Source organism: Gracilinanus agilis, chromosome 3 (assembly GCF_016433145.1).
Source record: "Gracilinanus agilis isolate LMUSP501 chromosome 3, AgileGrace, whole genome shotgun sequence".
Classification (NCBI taxonomy): Eukaryota; Metazoa; Chordata; class Mammalia; order Didelphimorphia; family Didelphidae; genus Gracilinanus; species Gracilinanus agilis.
Window position 1 is genome coordinate 431,567,108 of NC_058132.1, and position 22,647 is coordinate 431,589,754.

General features: G+C 37.7%; 1 pseudogene; it reads right to left on the reverse strand.

Annotated features, from left to right (window-relative positions):
* Positions 1–5,314: 5,314 nt before the first annotated feature.
* LOC123239641 lies at positions 5,315–6,123 on the reverse strand (annotated as a pseudogene).
* Between the last annotated feature and the right edge of the window lie 16,524 nt (positions 6,124–22,647).

The window sequence follows — 22,647 nt, forward strand, 5'->3', positions numbered from 1 at the left end:
GAAGAGAGGTCTTTGGACAAAGGACTGAGAGGAGAGAGGAGGAGGGCATCCCAGCTAGGATCCAGTCCTGAGGGCTTCCTGAGGAACTTTCTTTTGGAAATTGAAACCCTGATTCCCTGGTCAAAGCCATTCCATTGCATCTCACCCATCAAGACTTCAACCATTGAGACAGCTCAGTTTTTGGACTCCATTTTGGGAGCAATTTCTTAGTCTCCTTCACCCATTACCCAGCCTTGCTAAGAGACCCCTTTCAGTCAAAACTTACAATTAAAGAAAAGTATAGAAACAGAAAAATAGAAATAGAAATAGAAGAAGAAGAGGTAAGGGGAGAAGCATAGGAGTGGGAATCACTAAGGTTCCCACCTAAGTGACAGACCCCATAGGAATAGTGAAGAGGGCACCCCAAAATCCCTCTGTCCTTCAACCCTTTCCCTAATCCCTGATTTATAAATAATAAAAAGCCATTCAACAGTCAGAGTTCCAGAGTACCTGAAAGACAGTGAGGGAGAGGGGAACCACAACTTGGTCCGGCTGCCTCCGTCTTGAAGCTGGACCACCCATTGTGAATTTAACTGATTGGGGGGAGGTTTATGTGGACCTCATACCTCCTCTTATAGGGAAGCCTTGCCCCCAGCTCCTGTGGGGTGGCAGGACCATCCAGGTCACCCAGTTTCAGGGTGACACCCACTTAAATTTTTCCAGTGTATATTTGGCCCCAGGGGAATGCTGGAAGAGAGACTCACCACATAGACTTTCTCTATCTCCCATCTATCCAACATCCTTAACTGGCTCCTTTATTATTACATAGACACAACTTGAATTAACAATTTTTTGTAAAAAACACTATCAAAGGCTGGACTAACAGAAGTATTATTACAGATTATAGTTTAAAGGAGAGACTAGTCTTACTTTACCCTGCCCTCATTTAATGACAACTAAGTATCATAACTTCTAAAAATATTTTAAGGGGGATATTGGTAAATAGGAATGTTTTTTAGAAGAAAAGAAGAATAGTGGCATAACTGGAATCAATGATGAGAGAAGTTAAAGAAGTTGGAGATGTTCAACATTAAGAAAAGAAGTTTTGGAGGGCCCTCATAACTGCTTTCAAATATTTGAAGGGCTTTCATTTGGTAAAAGGAATAATTTTATTCTGTGTTGCTCCATTGAGCAGAGCTAAGCTCAAGGCATGGATCATGTAGGGAAACATGTTTCCACCCTGAGCATGAAAGAACAATGTAATAATTAATATTTTATAGCAATTAAACCAAATGTTATTTAAAGGAGGAAGCTTTTCGTCAGTAGAAACGTTCAAAGAGAGGGTAGCTGAATACACTTCAGGGATTTTTTAGAGGGTCTTCTTTCATGAGATCGAGAAGGGGTGAAGCAAAGGGATGATATGATACATGTCTTAAAATACTTGAAGGGTTGCCCTATGGAAGAAGGAATATACTTCTATTTATCTCAAGAAAATAGAACTAGGAACAGGCTAGAAGTTCCTGTCTGATATAAGGAAAGCTTCCAAAAGGGGACAGGTTTTCTTTGCATAAAGTGGGTTCTACCTTCCTGAAAGTCTTCAAGGAAATAAATGTTGAAAAACTACTTGTTAGATATATTATGAAGAGGTTATGCACTTCCAGTGCCAAGATGGTAGAATAAGGAAGCCAGCCTCCTAAACCCTCCCAAATTCCCCTCCTAACCACACTAAACAAAAGCCTCATACCAAATTTTAGAGGAGAGCAAAAGTTTATTGGACCAGAGAAACGTAGAGGACCTACACTGGGTTGGGGGAGTTTGCATTCCACCAAGCTGCATGAAGCTCCACCCCCTCAGCAATAAGATGCTAGCCTGAAACAAGCCTCCTGTGAGGCTCCATCCTTGGAGGTGACCAGCAGTGAGTTTTTGCCTCAATATAGGTCCACAGTGAGACTTCCCACCAGTACAAGTCAACAGGGAGATCTCTACTAGTGAAAGCCAGAAAATAGATCCTAAGGAATGGTGCAAGCCAGAAGTGAAGCCACAAGCCTCAGCACACGAAATGGGGTAGCATCCTCTCCAATTTACAAACAGAACTCACCTTTACTATACGGCAAATATATTGCATTAATCCCACCTGTCATAGTGAATGATCTTTCTAATATATTGCTGTAGGTCTTTGCCAGAATTTTATTTAAAAATTTTGTATCTATATTCAGGAATGCAGGACAATATTAGGAAATATTAGGAAAACAATCACCATAATTGACTTTGTTAATAACAAAACCAGGAGAAACTATATGATTATTTCAATAGATAAATAAAAAGCCTTTGACAACATATAACATCCATTGCATTTAAAACCCTGGAGAGCATAGGAATTAATGGAGCTTTCCTTAAAATGATAAATAATATATATTTAATAATATATAACTATCAGCTAGCATTATCTGTAATGGAAATAAACTAGATGTCTTATCATCACTTTTATTCAACATTGTACTAGAAATGTTAGCTATAGCAATAAGAGAAGAAAATAGAATTAAAGGAATGTCAATGAAGACAAAATTATCACTCTTTGTAGACAATATGATGATATACTTACAGAATCCTAAAGATTCAACTAAAAATAATAAAAATAATAAACAACTTTTTAAAAGTGGCAAGATATCATGTAAATCCATATAAATCATCATCATTTCTTTATATTAGCAACAAAGGCTAGAAATAAGATATAGAAAAAGAAATTCCATTTATATTAACTGTAGATAATATAAAATATCTGTGTGTCTACCTGCCAAGTCTTATGGGGGAACACTTATGAGTAAATTAAATATTACTAGGTTTAGAGAAAGGGGAGAAAGAGGACTGACAGGACAGGACAACAGACTGAGAATAATCTAACAAGTTGAGGAAATACAAACCCCAACTAAGAATAAGGAATGGGAGATTATGAATTGGCAGTTAATATTAACTGCCACCACAGACCACCTAGCCTGGGAGTCTGTGAAACTAACAAGTGAGTAGACTGGGACCAAAGAATTTTAAAATACAGATTTAATACAGACTATAGGGTTAGAAATTATGGAAGAGGTCTCACTCACTTAACCTAAAACACTAAGGATCACATTCAGGGTTAAAAGTTGAAGATCTGGGAAATCCCTACGCTACTTTAGCTAAATAGGTAGCTAAGACACAAGGGACAAATGAGATCCTAATCTGATGTAGTCCAAGTATACTCCAAGAGCACAGGAACCAGCCAAATAACTCTTCAGAGGAACTCAGGGAGATTGGCTTTGCTTGTCCACCAAGCAAGTCAGAAATCTTAACCTCTACTCCTTGATCAGTTGTAAGGTCCCAGGTGTTGCTTTGAGATGCACAAAATACACAGGTCTCTCAGGTCAGTGGCTTCTCCAACTGTTTTAAAACCCCCAACTGACTTTTTTGAGAGAGTCCACTGTGTTCCAGTTAGAATCTCAGCTCCTGCCTGTCTTTCTAAGTTTCTAAAATGCTTCAAACCTATTTCCCTCTTACACAAGACAAATGCAAGAATTACATGAGCACAATTACAAAACACTTTTCACAAAGATAAAGTCATATCTAAACAATTGGAAGAATGTCAATTGCTCATGAGTGGCTGAGACAATATAATAAAAATGGCAATCCTACCTAAATAAATCTACTTATTCAGTGGCATACCAATTAAATTGTCCCAAAAGTACTTTACAGAATTGAAAAAATTAGTAACGAAATATCAAGAATATCAACAGAATCAATAAAAATGTTTATGAAGGTGGCCTATCAGATCTTAAACTGTATTGCAAAGCTGTAATCATCAAAGCAATCTGGTATTGGCTAATATTTTATTATTTTATTATATCTGTGTCTACCTGCCAAGACAAATGCAGGAATTACATGAGCACAATTACAATAGTAGATCGGTGGAATAGATTAGCTATATAAATCATAGTAGCAAATGACCATAGTTATTTAGAGTTTGATAACCCCCCAAATCCAAGCTTTTGGGACAAGAAACAACTATTTGACAAAAACTTGTGGGAAAACTGCAAAAAAGTATGGCAGAAACTGTTCATAGACCAACAGCTCACACACTATACTAAGATAATATCAAAATGGATATATGACTTGAATAGATGTATAGGGTACTACCATTAGCAAATTATAACAGCATAGAATAATCTGCCTATTAGATCTATGGATAGGGGAAGACTTTATAACTAAACAAGGGAGAGAAAACATTACAAAATGTAGAATGGATAATTTAAAAAAAATGTTTTAAACCCTTAACTTCTGTATATTGGCTCCTTGGTGGAAGAGTGGTAAGGGTGGGCAATGGGGGTCAAGTGACTTGCCCAGGGTCACACAGCTGGGAAGTGTCTGAGGCCGGTTTTGAACCTAGGACCTCCCATCTCTAGGCCTGACTCTCAATCCACTGAGCTATCCAGCTGCCCTAGAATGGATAATTTTGATAAAAAGATTTTGCACAAACAAAACCAATGATACAAAGTTAGTAAAAAAGGAGAAAGTTGAGAAAAAATTTATAGCAAATATCTCTGATTAAGGCCTTATTTCTCATATATAGAGACCTGAGTCAAATTTATAAGAACAAAAATCATTCTCCATTCATGACCACAATAAATGGTCAAAGGATATGAATAGGAAGTTTTCAGATGAGGAAATCAAGGCTATATATATGTAAATCAAAACAACTCTGAGATACCACTTCACAATAACAGATTAGCTAATATGACAGAAAAAGAAAATAATAAATGCTGGAGGGGATGTGACAAAATTGGGACACTAATGCACTGCTGACAGAGTTGTGAACTAATCTAAACATTCTGGTGAGTAATTTGGAACTAGGTTCAAAAGGCTTTAAAACTATGCATTCCCTTTGATCTAGCAATAGCACTACTAGTATTCCAAAAAGATTTTTTTTTTAAACAAACTTAAAACATTTAAATCACATCACAAAAGATAGCTATTTCAGCTAGAAATGTCACTTGGAAATGGGAGCCACATGGAAATGGGTCAGAACACAATGGAAAGAGGAGGGAGGAGCTGTTGATCCAGCACCCTACACACCCCACGTTTCAGAGGCAGGCACAGGCTCCTGCACACGTGTGCTAAGTAATACCAGATGGTCTATTTGTTCACAATATTAAAGGGCATCTAGAATTAGCTACTGAGGGATTGGAAGTCCCCTGTCAAGCAGGCACAGAAAGGCTGGGTCCAGAGATGGCCTATCTTTTGGGAGGGTAGAGCTGCTGGAACTTCCTGCTGATCTTGCAAAAAGTGCTGAAGGGAAGGGATAGCATTAATCATCTGCTGTCATTCCTTTCCCAGGATTTTTTTTCTTTCATCTCATCCAGCTGTCTCTTGGTCTCCTCTTCCATTCTGCAAATGTCATCCATAGTCAGCTCAACCCACTTATGAAGCCAACAGAACAGCTGCAGGTGGAAATTTGTAAACAGATGCTTCTCTTGCTTCTGTATAAAGTTTTCAACTTTGTTCTGGAGGCTCCACAACTTGAACTTGACCATCACCAATTTGTAAGCGCACATGTACGGTAAGTCTTTCTGATTTGCCAATTCTTTCTTCCAACTGGGATCCAGTAGTCCCCTACGCGTCTTGATTGATTTAAATCTTGCTGGATCTTCTTCCTGCTTATAACACTTGCTAAGCACCTGGCTTCAATCTGCGATAGCTTTAAAAATAGTTTCCACATTTTTCCATACATCTGGCTCCAGTTCATGCACATTTTCCAGTGTTCCAAGGTTAGGTTTGTGCCAGGTTTTAATTTTAATCAGGAAGTCATCTTTCAAGTATTCATTTGTAATAACTATTCTACAGTAGGGGTAGGCATTCCATTTTATTGATATTCAGGGATCCCTCTGGGGCCAGCATTCGAACAAATGTTGGTACTTTGCTCCATAAATGGTAGAGCTTGTGGGTATACTGGCCTCTCTCACCATCCTTCCCATAGGGTTCATTCACCAGTACCTCAACACCTTCACCACAGCCTGTTTAATTTTTGCTGGCCTATGCCACCTAATATAGTTTTCCTACTTGGTACTCATCAACAGACTCAGGCAGTACAACTCCATACTCCTTGATCAGCATCATGTCTGGAGTCCAGTGCGCATCCATGAGGGTGGTCCGCTTCACAGCGGCTGCTTTAGCCTCCGGTCAGCCCGGCCACGCTTGTGGTCATTATGGTCCTTCCCTTGCCCCTAGCCGCCTGTCCAGCCTTGGCTGCCACTGCTGCCCAGGGCTCCTGGTTCCTGCAAAAAGAATTTTTGAAAGAGGTTAAGGACCTGTTTTTACAAAAATATTTATAGCACCTTTGTACCAAAATATTTGTAGCAGCTCTTTTTGTGGTGGCAAAGAACTGGAAATTGAAGGAATGTCCATCAAAATGTGGAACTGTTGAACCATTTGTGGTATAAGTTAGTTCTGTGCTTTAAGAAATGATAAGAAGGAAGATTTAAGAAAATCTAAAAGACCTAACGGAATAAAAGCAAAATGAAGTGAATAAAACCAAGAAAACATTGTAAATGGCAACAGCAATATTACATGATGGACATTTATGAATGATAACCATTCCTAGCAATACAATGATCCAAGAAAATCCCCAAGTACTCATGATGAAAAATACCAACTGCTTTCAACTGATAGTTTCTGAAAGCTAATTGAGACATAATATATTTCACTTTATTTCTTCACTTTTGTTTGAGATCTCTTTCATGAAAGGACTAATATGGAAATATATTTTACACTATTACATATGTAAAATTTATATGAGATTGCTTGTTGTCTCGGGGAGTGGAGAGAAGTATGGAGAAAAGGTGAGAATTTGGCTCAAACTTTTAAAAATAAAAGATAAAAAATTGTGTTTTTTCCCTATAATTTTGGAATAAGTATGATTTAAAAAATAAATGATAACATCCTGGAATTTTGTCAGGAATTGATATTAAGTTTGCTGACCTACAATTTACAGTCTCCATTCTCTTCTGATTTTTGAAAATTGGGATGACAATGACATTTTTATAATCCTGTGGTGTCACTCCAATTTTCCAAGATTGCTCAAAAATAATTGACAATGATTTAGTATTCATATCTTCCAGATCTTTCAGTGTTTGGAAAATATTCATCTACTCAAGGTGACCTGAACTTATGAAAGGTATATAGGTGCTCTTTTAATCTCTTCTCATCTTGGATATCACCTCCCTATTAGCCATTTTTCTTCTGTCTTTTTAATTCCCAATATACTAGTTCTTGGCAGAGAAAATAAACAAAATAAGAACTTATCAGGTTTATAAAAATATTTCTGTCTTCTCCATTATCATCATACTGTTCTTCTACAACATCAATCTTATCCCATTATTGATCCTCTTTTTTCCCCAGGATAATCACTGTAACCTAAGAATCCCAACTGAGGGTGCAAGTCACAGAACCCCAAGATGTCAAGGGCAGTTGAGAACAGTTGGAACCAGAGTATATAAGTGGGAACCCCCAAAGCAGAGTACTCACTGGGTTTTGGGGGTGGAGGGTGGTAGGAACCAGACTCCTAGGCCTTAGCAATACCTCATTCCAGTACAACTTCATGCTATTACCCTGAAAATCTGGTTTGACATCCAGTCCTGACTTACCCACATTCAAACAGACTACTGCTACCTTGCAGGCAGGTTACTGACACCAACATCATTATCTTTACCAACCTTCAATCAACAATACCAGTTTTACATCTAAAACTTACTGTTACTTTATTAGCTAGAATTTAGTGCTATAGATAGAGAATAGATAAAAAATACTGTGGGGTGGGGGTAGGGGTGCTTTACCTGGCCACGGGGAAGACAGCCCCAAAGCTCAATTAATTAGCTGTAGAGACCTCCTATTCCCTATTTCCTTTCAATTATTCCTTCCCCATCTATTCCTCATGTTATTAAAGTTATTCTGTAGTCCAGATAGCATTTGATTTCTTCTAGTAGTGAAAGGCCATCATTAACTCATTATTATTATTAACACATTAACTCACCAAAAGAGAATCTCCATATTACCCCAAAGTCTGGAAGTTGGCAGGGAAGTTCAGCTGTGTAGGCCCTTTTGATTTTATCACTTTTTCCTTGATTGTGAACTTCACCAGTTAGCCAGAAACATCTCTTCTGGTGGGGATACTCCTCCCAACTGAACCATCGAGTTGAGGGAGAAGAAAACCTCTCAGTGAATTCACTGGCCTTTTTCCCTCAAGTATGAACAGCAGGGCATGCCTTTTCATGGGGATAGTCTTCTACAGTTACTGGCCCTTGTGTACCCAACCCCCATCAGAGGTTGTGAGTTTATATCCTGCTTAGTTATTACACCACAAAAATTAGAACTGTCCAAAAGTGGAATGAGCTTCCTTGGTATGAATTGGATTCATAAGAGGCCTTCAAGCAAAACCTAAAAAAAAACTACTTGTCAATTTTGTTATGCAGAAAATTATGTTTTTGGGTATAGGTATCTGTGAAATAAATAATAAATGTCATTTGGTAAAGTTGTGTGATATTTATGAAGATGAAGAATTTTGATCAAGATGATAGCATAATTCAGTTGACTCAGTACTTGTTCAATGTTCTGACCTAAAAAGAAATTATTAATGGTTCAATATCTTGGTAGGAGATCTCCAATGAAGTGTCCCAGATATCTATGTTTGGCATTGTGCCATTTAATATTTCAAACAATAACTTGAATGAAGTAATATTGGCATAAATAGAATAAGATAAGATTTAATAGGTATAAATGTTATACTCAGTTTTAAAAAAATGAACATTACAAGTATAAGAGGGGGAAGCATGGCTAGACAGTATTTTATTTTTTTCCTAAATAAGTTTTAGAGAACTTCAAGTCCAATATGAATCACAGAATTTCGAGATTTGTAAGGAAGCTCACCAGCTATCTAATCTAGTTCATATCTAAAAACAAAATCTATAGGATTATAGATTTAGAGCTGAAAGGGAAATTACTGGTCATCGACTCTAACCTCTTCATTTTACTGATGAATAAACAAAGTTTAGGAAGTTAATGATTTGCCATGGGTTACACAACTAATAAGTGTTTGAGTTGGAGATAAAAACCCAGGTCTTTCTGATATTCAGTATGAGAAAAAGTGATAATTATGCTATATACTCTGTCCTAGTGAGATTGTCTCTTTAGTATTATGATCAGTTGCAAGTATCATATTTTTAGGAGAAACACTGATACGCTGGAGAGCAGTCAAGAAAGATAATTAGGATGATGAAGAGAATTAAGTTCATAACACAAAGTAATTGAAGGAACTGAAGATTAGTTTAGAAAAGGAAAGAGGCTAAGGGTTGTGTGATATTTTTTCTCAAGTATTTGAAGAGCTATTTTGCTGAAAACAGAGTAGACTTGTCTTAACTAGCATTCTGAAATTAAAGTTGAGAAAAATTGATGTAAATTATAAAGAGAAGGCTTACTATCAGAAAAAAACTTCTTAGTCATTAGAGCTATACAAAGGTAGAATGGGATCCTTCAGGACATAATGAATTCTTTCTCACTGGATACCTTGAAGGAAAAGCTAGACCAGTGAGAATATTTATTCCAAATGTTGTATCATTTTTCTTTCTTTTTTTTATATAATTGGGCAAAATAGCTCCAAATGATTGCTTTACTTTTCTCCTCATTGGTGGTAAGTTCACCCTTTTTATTTTTTATACTGGTAATTTTATTTTCTTTTTTAAAATTAAATTAACCAATGCTCTAACTATTTTATTCGTGTGGCTTTTTTTCATAAAACCAACTCCTAGTCTTATTTTTAATCAATGGTTCTCTTTTCAATTTTATTAATTTCTCCTTTACTTTTTAGGATTTACAATTTAGTCTTTATTTGGGGATTTTTAAAAGATGAATTTATTATTTCTGCACTTCTGCATTTGATTGCAAAATTTTTATGTCATTGTCAATTTTTGCTTTAGCTTTGTTTGAGATCATGATTACTAATCATGTTTTTTTTTTTAAATTTTCAGATGATTCACAATAAATTCATCTCTGTACATGTTTCCCTGCTTCAAATGTTTTTCTTGTAAATAACATATAGTAAGATTGTGGTGTTTAATATGCTTTCTTAACTAGTTCCATTTTATGGGTGAATTCATCACATTCACATTCACAGTTATGATTACCAACTGTGTATTTCCCTCTATCTTATTTTCTCCTTTTGATCCTACTCTTTCTCCTTTCACTCTGTCCTTCCTCACAAATGTTTTGCTTTTAATCAACTCCCTCTACTTCCCCCTCCTTTCAATTACACCCCCTCCTTACCTTATTCCCTCCCTTATTTGGGGTAAGGTAAGATTCTATACCTAAATGAGTATGATTGTTATTCACTCTCTGGGCCAATTACAATGAGATTAAGATTTAAACATTTCCCATAATCACCCTCATCCTCCTCTCCACTGTAAGTTTTTCAAAACTCATTAAATAAGATGATTTATCCCACTCTATTTCTCCCTTCTCTTTTCTTTTAGCAAAATCTTCTCTCCCATCTTGATTTTTTCCTATCATATCATCTTAATCAGCTATATAAATAAGTAGAAGATCTAGAACACAAGATATCCTTTTCAATAATACCTTAGGTAAAGGTAAGTGGCTGAGAATAGGCCCTATTCACTTCCCATAATGCATCTGTTCTTTGGGCTAGCAAGAACTGTCCTCTGACCTTCTTTTTCTGGTCCCCCACCCTGCTAAGGAGAGATGAATTCTAAATGCCCAGGAACCAGGGTGAAGTGACTGAAATTAAGGTAAGAAGTTATTCCAATTTCCAGCAAATTGTGTTTTTAACAATTTAACTTTTCAAAGGATTTTGGAGTAAAGCAATCAACTCTCTGTTGGAGTGGGACAGTATACAAGACTGAGATTGCTGAATCAATATGTTGAAACTTGACTGACATCCTTGGTAATTTGATGCAGGATTTGGGACAACAACTGGAGATAAATTACTTAAACACAGTTGGAAAACAAAATTGTGGTCAGGAAAAAAAGGTATATATCTTTCTGAGAGGAGTGAGGAGAATTGTACTGACAGGGAATTGATGGACTCAGACTTCAGCTCTAAAAAATATTATTCCATGTGCATCTCTGTAAGGTCTGATGAATGACTCAGACGTCTACTTTAGGAAATCCTTTGTCAAATATAAGTATATGTACAGTGAAGTGTCTTTTTAAAGTATATAACTATTGAACATTCAGGTCTAAAAGTATATGGGAAAAATATGTGGTATAGAAGTAATTTTTCCTCTCTGTTTGAGACATGATGATGTATGTCCTTCATATACAGATTTATTTCTGCCTAACATGTTTACAAAACCTTTTTATAAAAGGCCATTTATATTTTATAGCCAATTGGAATTGGACACTAATACAAGATTGTTTCTTCCTTTTATAATCAAATCTTTGGGCAAGCTACTGAACCTCTCTCAGCTTGTTTTCTCAAATGTAAAATGAGGGGGTTGGATTAAGCAATCTGAGTTTTTTTTACAATTGCATGATTCTATAACCTCCCTACATTACAAACTATACCAAGATTTTAAAAACCAAAAATTGTCCACCTTTCTACATTGTCAAATTTATGATGGGAAAGTTAGCAAGCCCAAATTACCTTATCTTGTCAAGACCAGTGACCATTTATCTTAAAGAGACAGAATTTCCTCCCCCGAATTTGTGAGTAGCACTGCTGTACAAAATTGTTGCCTTATTTGTTCACTGCTCCTTGAGAACGAATAGAGGGAAGAAGGTAGGTGGTTCAGTTGGATAGAGCACCCAGCCTAGAAAGTGGAGGTCCCAGGGTTTAAATATGACTTCAAACAAATCTTAGTTTGTGACTCTGAGCAGTCAGTTAACCCCAAATGCCTAGCCCTTACCACCCTTCTTCCTTGGAACCAAAATCTATCATTAATTCTAAGGTAGAAAATAAGAGTTCCCCCCCAAAAAAAAGAAAGAAAAAAGAAAGACTAGAGAAAGGAGCTACCAGAATTGAGAATGTCTAATTGCATCCCTAATAATCTCACTGGGTATACTTCAACATGTTTCTTTTAGAAGCATATGTGGAAGTTATATTTATATTTCGGTATTATATTTGTCATAGTTGATGACCATTTTTAGAGTAGCCCTATAGGTAAAATAAATATTGTGCCATAAATGTTGTGGATAAATACTTAAATATTTGCATTTAAATAAAGTCAAATGTAGAAAAGTATCTTAACTTTTCAACAAGTCCCTCTAAGTCTTTAGAAAAGTATATATTTGTCCATCAATTCCTGATCTATCCCTATAAGGTCAGTCATTGTGTTCCTGATACTTTGATTCTACTTTTTCACTTTGTATCATTTCATAATTTTTTTCAATATTTCTTTTTTTCCTTTTACTTATCAATTTATCAAACTTAATTACATATTAGCTTTAGATCACAATAATATATAATATTTATAGAATGTTTAGATAGGTGCTGATCTGTTACAATTACAAATAACACTGCAATAAAAATATATGAACAGATAATTTTTTTCTTTCTTTTGATAAGATATTCAAGACATATTCTCAACAATGAGAATTATTAGGTAAAACCATTAGATTTCTTAAATCCTAGGGATCACCAAAGTAGATTTCACTTTCATTCCTAGGTATATATACATGTACAGTGAAGTGTCTATTTAAATTATGTAACTATTGAACATTCAGGTATATGGGAAAGTACATTTTGCATAGGGGAAAGTATGAAAGGATCATGAAACCCTTATCAGCTTGTTGTCTTCTATTTTTCCTCCCTTTCTCAGCCAAATTACAAGAAAAAGCCCATTGTTTTCATTTCAACTCTCACTCACTCACTTCTCAAACCTTTACAAAATAACTATTCAATTATTCAATTGAAATTGACCTCTCTGTGATTTACAAATGATCTCTTGATTGTTGCATGTAGCATTTGACACTATTGACACTCTCCTCTGAATATATTATCTAGTTTTTCATACACTGTTCTCTTGGTTCTCCATCTACCTTTCTAAGTATTTCTTTTTAGTCTCCTTTGCTAGATCATCAATCATATCCCACCCCCAACTATCTGTGTATCTGGACCCTTTTCTCTTCTTTCTCTATTCTCTTTCCCTTACTGACCTCATCACAGTTATTGGCTCTTCACTTGTTCTCTGTATAGATAACTCTTAGATCTATATATCCAACCCTAGTCTTTCTCCTGAGCATGAACAGAAAAAGTCATTTTGAACTGGCTTTCCTATAACTGTTTCACAATTTACATGACCAAAACAGAACCCCGTATGTCTTCACTTTTGTGAGATTCCATATTTCTATAAAGGGCACCATCATCCTTCAAATCATTTGCTTGCAAACATGTCTTCATCCTCAACTCCTTACTCTCACCTGTAAGAAGGAAAATTTAAGTACTTATAGATATATATATTAAAATGTGTGGCCGCCAGGAATCAACAATTCAGGTTGATTCCGTAATTAAATCAGACCCAAGTCAGCATCGGGTTGAGGCAAGTTTATTTACAATCAGGAAGGTAAAAGTATAAGAATAAAGAGAAAAGGGAGAGGCTAGTCTAGGCCAAAGGCCTAGACAGAGAGAGAGAAGGTTAAAAAGCTAAATAAATGAAGCTGTAAGCCACAAGGCCCAGCAGCCAGATAGGCAGAGTTTGGAAGCGGCCCAGCTAGACCAAGGAAGTCAGCCTAACTTACCCACGTGACAATACAGAGTGTAAGTGTTCTGTGGTCTCAGGAGATCCTTCAGCATCGAGTTCGAATTGGAACTCCCTCTTCAGGAAGTGAGTAACATACTTAAAAAGATAGTGTCCTTCGTCACTTCCTGTGGGTCCACCTCTAATTCAAATGGACAAATGGCAGTCTCTACATTGATTTGGACTGCCCAAAGGGCAATCCCTTGTTCTAGATTTGTTACTCATTGTCACGTGTGGGTAACTCGTCTCCCCTCCCCACTAGGGAAGGTGAGGATTACATCATTTCTACTCCTAGGATGGGCAGATTTTTGACTATGAATGGGCTCAAGCTAATTCCATTTACACACACCCAAAATAAAAAATCAGTTGCTAAATCTTGTGATTTCAACTTCCACAACATCTCTCACATCTGCCTCCTCCCTGACACACAAAACGCATCATATTTACTTGAATAATCTCAATAGTTCCATATTTAGTCTCCCTGCTTCAAGTCCCTTTCCTGTCCCACTAGTTCTCCATAAAATTTTTAAAGTGCCATTCATCCACTCCATCAACTAGTGGTTCCCTATAATCTATAGGGTTGAGTATAACTTTTTCTATTTAGCATCTAAAGTTCTCAGTCTGGTTTCTTCCTGTCTTTCTAGGCTTATTCCATTTTACCCCTCTCTGCACATTCCTCCACATAGTCAAAGTTTCCTTCTAATTGTTAAACATGCACATCAACTCCATCTCTGTTTTTACACTGGATGTCCGCCATGTCTAGAATGTAAAACCTTTTTATTTCCACCCTTATAATTCTCATTCTCTTTTAAGACTCAGTTCAAATGCCATCTTCTACTTGAAGATACTCCTGATTCCCACAGCTGCCAATACCACCCCTTTAAAAATTACCATGTGAAAGGTCCAGCTCTCAGGATTCCATCCACAGGTCTCCCACTGGGGTAAAGAGTATGGATTTAGTTTTACAGGAGGGCCAATCCCATCCAAGGACCATGCAGACAAGTCTCTTAGAGCAATGGTAAAATTTATTGTGTTGGGGTCTACAATTTATAGGGCAGATGACGTAGGTAAAGGGATTAGGTAAGTTTCATACAGAAACAATGATAACTAATGATTCACAAGGTAAGGATAATGGGTATGAATGACTTCACTGATTCTCAACAGGTATTTCTATAGGTCAGTATATCAAAGGGTGACTCCCAAGTTAGGTTTCTTAAGGAATTCTTGTGCCAGTAATTCCTGGCATGACATATGGTAAGTTGGTTGAAAAATGGATAGAGTTCATGCTGAGGTTGAAAAGCCACATATATTACTGCTTCTAAGTTAATGGCTACCCAGAGTCCTTGCATTCTGGGGTTCACTCTCACTGTAATGGAGGGTTACCAGGGATGTTAACTATTACTATTTGTGGGTTCACACTGGGGTGAGAGAGACAGGAATGAAAGATGAACAGGACCCAAAAAGGTAGGGAGACTAAGTTTAACTACTAGGAGGTTATGGTTACTGGAAATGGCAGTTAGGCTTCAATAGTCACTCAGCCCACCTAGGCAAGGGCCTATGGAACCAGCAGGCAAACGGTAAAGGTTTATAACAGGTTTTAATCAGGGATTACAAGATAAAGGATGGGAATTGGGATTCTACACTGACAAGCTAAGGGCAAACCACAGGGACAGGGGAAGGACTTGACTACACTAAACTAAGACCTAAGCAAAACAGGGCCCAGGGAAAAGCAGGACAGGAGTGAGTATCCTCACAACAGAAGTGTTCAGCCTCACTCCAGTGATGTTTCTACTCCTACTGGACCACCAGCTGCACTCTTCCAGGTGGGTAGATTCTGGGAGCTGACCCAGCCCAAGTTGACCTGCAACTCAGGTTGGGATTTAGCAGTCTCTACCAAAATCTCCCACAAGTAGGTGATGGTCTTTCCACAGGATCACTGGTAAATCTGCTGTCTCCTAGTTGTCAGTTGCTGCTTGCTCCAACCACCATGGAGTCTCTCTCAGTGAGCAAGAAACACACTTCCTGCTTCTTCATTCCATGTTGAAATTCTCCAGCCCCTCCTGCTAGGTCCACATTAACTATATATAAACTAATACCTAAATAATCCTCACAACTGGGGGTTACAATCATGTAATTTGAATAGGTGTGCATATATATATGAAATACATATTATACACACACACATATCTTTTCCTCCAATTTCACAGAAGATACTATGCCAGAGACTACTTCATTTTTGCCTTTGTATCCCTAAGACATCCAAACACTTAAGTTACTACAGTGCTGAGTCTTAAAAGAGAATGAGAATTACAAGGGTGGGAATGAAAAGGTTTTACATTCTAGACACGGGGGACACCCAGTGTTTGTTGGTTGACTGATTCTAAGCACAGGTCAGAGACTAGAGTCTTGAAATCCACATATTGGCATAACTTCTCAGGGACTGACCAGCCTCTTCTTCCTCAGACAAGTCAGCATCTCAGCCAACGAGTGGCCAAGGCAAAAGCTTATCATTCTGGTGCTGAGTCCCTGGATCTAGCCCTAAACAAGCAGAGAAATATGTACTCTCAACCAAATGGTAATCATAGAAAGGAGATGTATGGTGATGTCAGTGGTGACAATTCCTAATCTCCAGCTTCCTGAATAGTGGAAGGGTTGTTTTCTTGTAAAATATGAACAGGACTCTTGATTTCTAACAATATTTCTAAAGAGAGAATGGAGATTTCCTGAAAAGCACCAGCAGTAGTGGTGGTAGTAGCTGGGGTATGCTGAAGAGGGGATATCCTCTTTATTGATAAGTTTGAGGTTTCTGAGGCTTGGCCTTCTAAAGAAAGAAGGTGAGTTCCTGGAACATTGCCAGTCTTGAAGAAAGAGAAAGATTCCAGAATCCAGTTTTCTAGGAGAAAAAGCATAATTCATAGGTAGAAGTAGTACAACTTTGGTGAATGGAGTTTTAAATACCTGGTTTCTGAATCTAGAAAAGCAATCAATCAACAAGCATTTAAGTATGCCAACCATTGTGGTGTGGTGGGTGCTCTGAATAGAAAGACAAAAAATGAAGCAGCACCTACTTTAATCAAAGTAATAAAGACATGACACAGTGAGAAAAAATTTTGTGACTTTACTTTCCATTGTTACTTTTAATTACATAGGGAAGATGGGGAAGGAATTCCCTCTCTGCAAATTTCAAATTTAATTTTCTTTTGGGGTAATTTAATTTATAAGATATGTGGTAAGAATAACATCTGTTAGACACCCCAATATGTAGTCTAGGCATTTTTTATTATTAAAAGATATCAAAATAATCAGTGAAAGCTGAATGGCTCAGAGACTAAAGGCTCAGGCTACTGATTTCCCTTCCTATTGGAATTCCTGATATTTGACCACAAGACTATCATGAACATCTGTAAGGGGGGAAAGGGTTTTTTGGTCGTATATATTAAAAGGTGGTCCCCAGGGGAAATTTCCCTAATTAAGGAATAACCTCAGGCCAAAATTGACTTTTATGGGAATTTATTTACAACTGTGAAGAGGTAGAAGAAATAAGGAAATAGAAATCTAACACAGTAGGTAAATTGCTATGATCCCCTAGGTAAATCTAATTAACCTTCAGCTGAGATTCAGAGGGCCAGAGGGCCAGAGGCCCAGAGGTGAATGAAGCAAACAGAGTCTCTATTAAAGGGAAGTTCCTTAAGAGAAGTTCAAGAATATTCAGTCTTTAAACTCACCACGTGGAATTCCAAAGAAGATATTGAGAGCAGTCTCACCAAGGTCTCAGTGTCACAGCCAGCACTCCTCCACAAACCAGGAAAGCTAGAAGACTCAGCCAGAAGACTTCCTTCTCCAGAAGGTCTCTTTCGCCAGAAGCCTTCATCAGCCTTTCACCAGCCTGCCTCCACCAGACTGCCTTTATGGCTTTTATGGTGGTTTCTTGTCTGTGTCCCTTTTCACAAAGGCCAATCACAGCTTCCAAATTGTCTAGCACTGTCCAGTTGATGGTCTTTGTGGGAATTAGTTCACACCTTCTGGAGGTGTGAATGCTCATCAAAAAAGGTTCATACTTTCTGAGGGTGTGAACAAGTTTCTGACTGTTTGAGTTAGAAAAAACTCTCCAAGTATCCTGTTGGCCTCTCACCTAGCACTATGTAGGGTGTGAATTCACTAAGTGGTTTTTAAAACTTCTCCCACCTAGTTCAAGCTTGTGTCAATTCAAAATTATTGCCAACCAAAGTGCTAACTCCAATTAGGCAAAGAGAACAAAGGATTCCCTTTTCACAAGTGTGAACTCAAAGATAACCAAGAATTCTCTTTTACATATCTCAGAAACAGGGGAGGTACATTTAGTGAAATCAATATTATGTTTGTTGTTTATTTTCCCCTGTTAATACTAAATAAATCTCCAGTTGTTAACTTTTTTTTGGACTTAGTATCTCATTTAGTTGCAGTCTTAATCCTAAACTATCAGGGGATAGGCCTAGACAAAATTAACTTTCAATAGGATAGTACTATACGTCTAGAAGACCTTAGAACCATGGGGAAATAAAGGATTCACTGGAGAGGGAGGAAGGCACTACAGATCATTGCTCTGAGAACTTTGTTTTCTGCATCTGTGTTTCCTACAATTTTCTGTGGAATGAAAAAAGGCTGCCCTATACCAGATAAATAGATAGTTATATTTTGTAGTAGCTGAGTACCTATTCACCCATATTTAAGGAAATAGAGACAATCCAACAGATATTTAGTAAGTGCCTCCTTTACGCGAAGCATTGTTTTAAGTGTTAGCCTTCATCATCTGTGTTCATACACAGAATTCTAATGTGGAAGGAGCATGCAAATAAATATATACATATCAAGCTATATACAAGATAAGTAGGAAATAATTAACAGAGAGGAGTCACTGGAATTAAGAGAAATCATTTGAAAGCTTCCAGTAGAAGCTGGAAAGCAAGGAAGGTCAGACAAAGTGAAAGTATGGGAGCATTCCAGATATAAAGGGCAGCCAGAGAGAATGCCAGGATGAAAGAGATGGACCATCTCATACGCAAAATAGGTAGTAAGTCAGTGTTGATGTATCAAAGAGTATGTGTTGGGGAGTAAAAAGTAAGAAAAATGGAAAGGTAAGAGGGAGTTAGGTTATAAAGGACTTTGAATAGCAAATAGAGCATTTTGTATTTGCTTCTGGGGACAGTAGAAAGCTGATGGGATTTATTCAGCAGGTGAGTGACATGATCAAACTTGCATTTTAGGAAAATCACTTTAGTGGCTGAATAAAGAACAGATTGGAGTGGGAGAAACTTGAGGCAGATAGACCTACCAACAGACTATTGCTTCTATTAAGATATAAGATATGTTTAATTTTTTTATATAATCTCCTAGTTGTATCACTGGGTAAAGGCAAAGAAATAATGATGTTTTTGGAGAAAGGTAACTGCTAAGATAATACCCTTTTCCTATAAGCCCCAAAGTTAGGACATTGGTCTAAGGCAGTCTAAAGTCTCTTTTAGAGACCATGTGCTATGCCATACTTCCATACAATCCCCAAGACTTCATGCCATGCCATACCATACCCCTCTCCCTAGAGACCAAGTGCTTTCTTTACCCCAGACAGGGGAAGGAAAAAAGGAGGAGAGTGGCTTTGGCACTCTGCTCAGTGAAGGGAATAAGTGCTTCCATTGGGTTGCTGGATAGAGGAGTGGGAGGCAAATGGAGGAAAGGAAGCATCTCTGCCTGAGTCCCTCTGCCTTTCTAGTAACTAACTCTGGCAGGAGTTAGTGCACATATGCCCACAGAGAGTTATGTGTGTGCCATCTTTGGCACCCATGCCATAGGTTCTCTACCTTGTGTCATTTAAATTTATTATAAGCCCTGGGAGACTACAACTCCCAGGGCTCCCTGCTACAACTTCCCCTGACACCTCCCACTTCCTTTGTGGGAGGTGTTGGAGAAAGTATAAGAAGGAGGGTTTGGGCACCTTTTAGCTCTCTCTACCCTGGAGTCCCTCTCTCCAGCCAGGAGGCTGGCTAACTCTCTCTGATCTTGGACTCTCTCTAGCTGGGAGACCCATTTCCCCTACCTAACCCTTCCCTTTCCTAATCTAATTAAAACCTAGCTATTCTAAACCCTAAGTTGCTCTCTGATCTTTTATTTGAGCCCTAAAGGGCTCTATTCAATTTCCCCCTACTGGGGCTTGGGACCACTACCTACCTTCCTTTCTCCCATCTATCCTTCCTTTTACCTTCCTCCCTTCACCCCTTCACATTTTATTTGGTGACCAGATGGGACCCTGAACCTACCTATCTGCCTGCCTTACTGCCTAACTGATAAGTAAAAGATTTCCCACCCAAACCCAGCCCAGAGGGGGGTCCCTTCCCCTATTAAACCCCTGCTGAGCTCCTCTGCCTTTGCAAAGGTTCTAAATCCCCCCACCCCAACCCAGGAGCCTTAACCCTAATCCCCCTCACCCTTGTAGGGCTAAAACCCAGCAGGGGGGTCTGCTGTCAAAAACCAGCAGGGGTCTGGAAAAAACACAGTCCCTCTCTGCCTTCCATCCACCCCAGCCAAAACTCCCTACTGCCCCCTACTAGCTCGAATCTCTCCCTCTGGAGAGATTTTGCCTTTTTTTAAAAGGCAACACTAAAAACCCCAAACACTAAAAAAAAATACTTACCTTTATTATCAGTCTGAGGGATCTCATCATCCATTTTAGCTTCAAACCCACTAATTCTCCTCCCCCTGTGTTACTGACTCTTGGCCACTAGAGGCCAGCACTGAGCACTCAGTGTGTCCCCCCCTCCCTTTTTTCTGCTAAGCTACCACTAGAGGGCAGCACCAATAATACATAATATATAGCAAAATCAAACACATGCAAAATTAATTTTTTTTGCAGTTTAAACTAAATTGATCAATTAATCAATCAATAAAAATCATAAATATACCGAATACACAAATAAATAAATGAATGAATGAATGAACTAATAAATGAGTGGAGCTAGCTAAATAAATAAATAGAAGCCTCTCAATATGATCACTTCTATACAGGAGAACTTTTTGGCTTTTGCCAAGTTGGAAATCTTTATGGTTTCTGAATAGTTCCTTCTTCTGATGCTACTAAGGAATCTCATTTTCTTAATTTTCAATATGACGAAGCAAATGGCTGCAAATAGGAAAGTGCAAGGCAAAATCCAATTGGACAATTTTAAATACTCTATGCATGGTGCAGTGGAAAAGGAGGATTCCAAATTTTGTGAGGCTGTTCCTGAAATACTCAGGGAAGTCCTATTTCTCCTATTTCTCCTGAAATAGAGAAAGACATGGATGTGAAGAAACTCTCCTCTCATCTTGTGCATCTCTTGGCCAACCCTCCCTCCCTTGCTACTTCTCCTGACACCCTGTCCTCTCCTGTCCCTTCTCCCAACCCACAACCAACCCCAACCAAGACCGTATCAGTTCCTACCTATGCCAGGGTAGGCACTCAAACACCTCAAAAGACCTGTTCTGCCACAGTAAGCACCAAAATAATTAAAAAGAAACAAAAACCATGCTATGATTCTGATTCATATGGTTCCGATTCCTGTGATGGCCTTTTCCCCTTAAGGGAAATGCCTACATTAGACCTATCTGGAAATATGATAAATTTAACAGACCATACTCCATTCACTCCTCAAGATATCAAAGAATTTTAAAAATATGTTCCAAATTATAATGATGAACCCATAGCTGTAATGAAAAGGATGGATGACATATTTTTCCAATACAATCCTTCCTATAAGGACGTGGAAAAATTACTCCAGATCTTCCTGACAGAGAGAGAAAGAAACAAAATCATCTCTCATGTAAATAAGGCCCAAGGAAGAAATGCAGACGTTGGCCATGTGAGGATCCTCATTAGAATTACAATGATCTTGAGGAATATTTGCAGTTAAATAATGCTAGGGCTACACATGTTAAAAGCAATGAAAGAATGTGCAGAATATCCAGACAACTGAACCAAATTTGATTGCCTAATGCAAAATGATGATGAAACTTCCTCTCAGTTTATGGATAGGCTTATTGAAATGGGAGCTTAATATTTGGACTTGGATTTATTGACAGAGCAAGGCATATGACAAATAAGGTGACAATTTGCAAACAATTCTAGCATAGTGGTCCAGGATTAATTTAAGATGCAATGGATCTGGACTAATTAAGGAGAATAGCTGTATATGTCTGTCACTAAAGGACATGAAGAGATAAAGGTACAAACTAATGATATATTGGATACCATACAAAAAGAACTGAGATCTTTATGAAATAAAATAGAAAAGCAGGAAAGTGGGCATGATACTACACCAATACCACTTGCCCCTCTCCAAGAGTCTATTTATTCATCTCTGGCCTGCCATTTCTGTAACAAGAAAGGGTCACTTAATGATGAATTGCAGAAAGTTGTTCCAGACAATGAGGATTAATAATAACTACAATAATTTCAAGAACAATACTAATTTCAGAAACAATAACCATCAGAACAATAACTATAGGAATTTAACAATTCCACAATTGATAATAAAGTGGATAATCCACAACAAATGATCCCCAAACAGTATCTTCAAAGTGGAGTTCATCCATCCACTACTCAGGTTGCTACTCCTCCTCCATGTAGGGCAGAAGGAGGTATCCCTTAAATTCTATTGCTTTTGTTGTTTTGTTGCTATTAACCCTTTTCAGTTTTGTCTCCCTTAAAAATAGCAGAAGAAGAAGCAGATTTTACAATACAGTCCTTGTCTACCCCTTATCTTTATTTGTGCGATCCAGTATTTGACATATACCTTTATGGGAGACCATAACAATTTACTTTGTATTAATGATTTGGAAAATTTGTATTTTGTATATTTTGAAAGATTTCAACATATATTAATATATATAT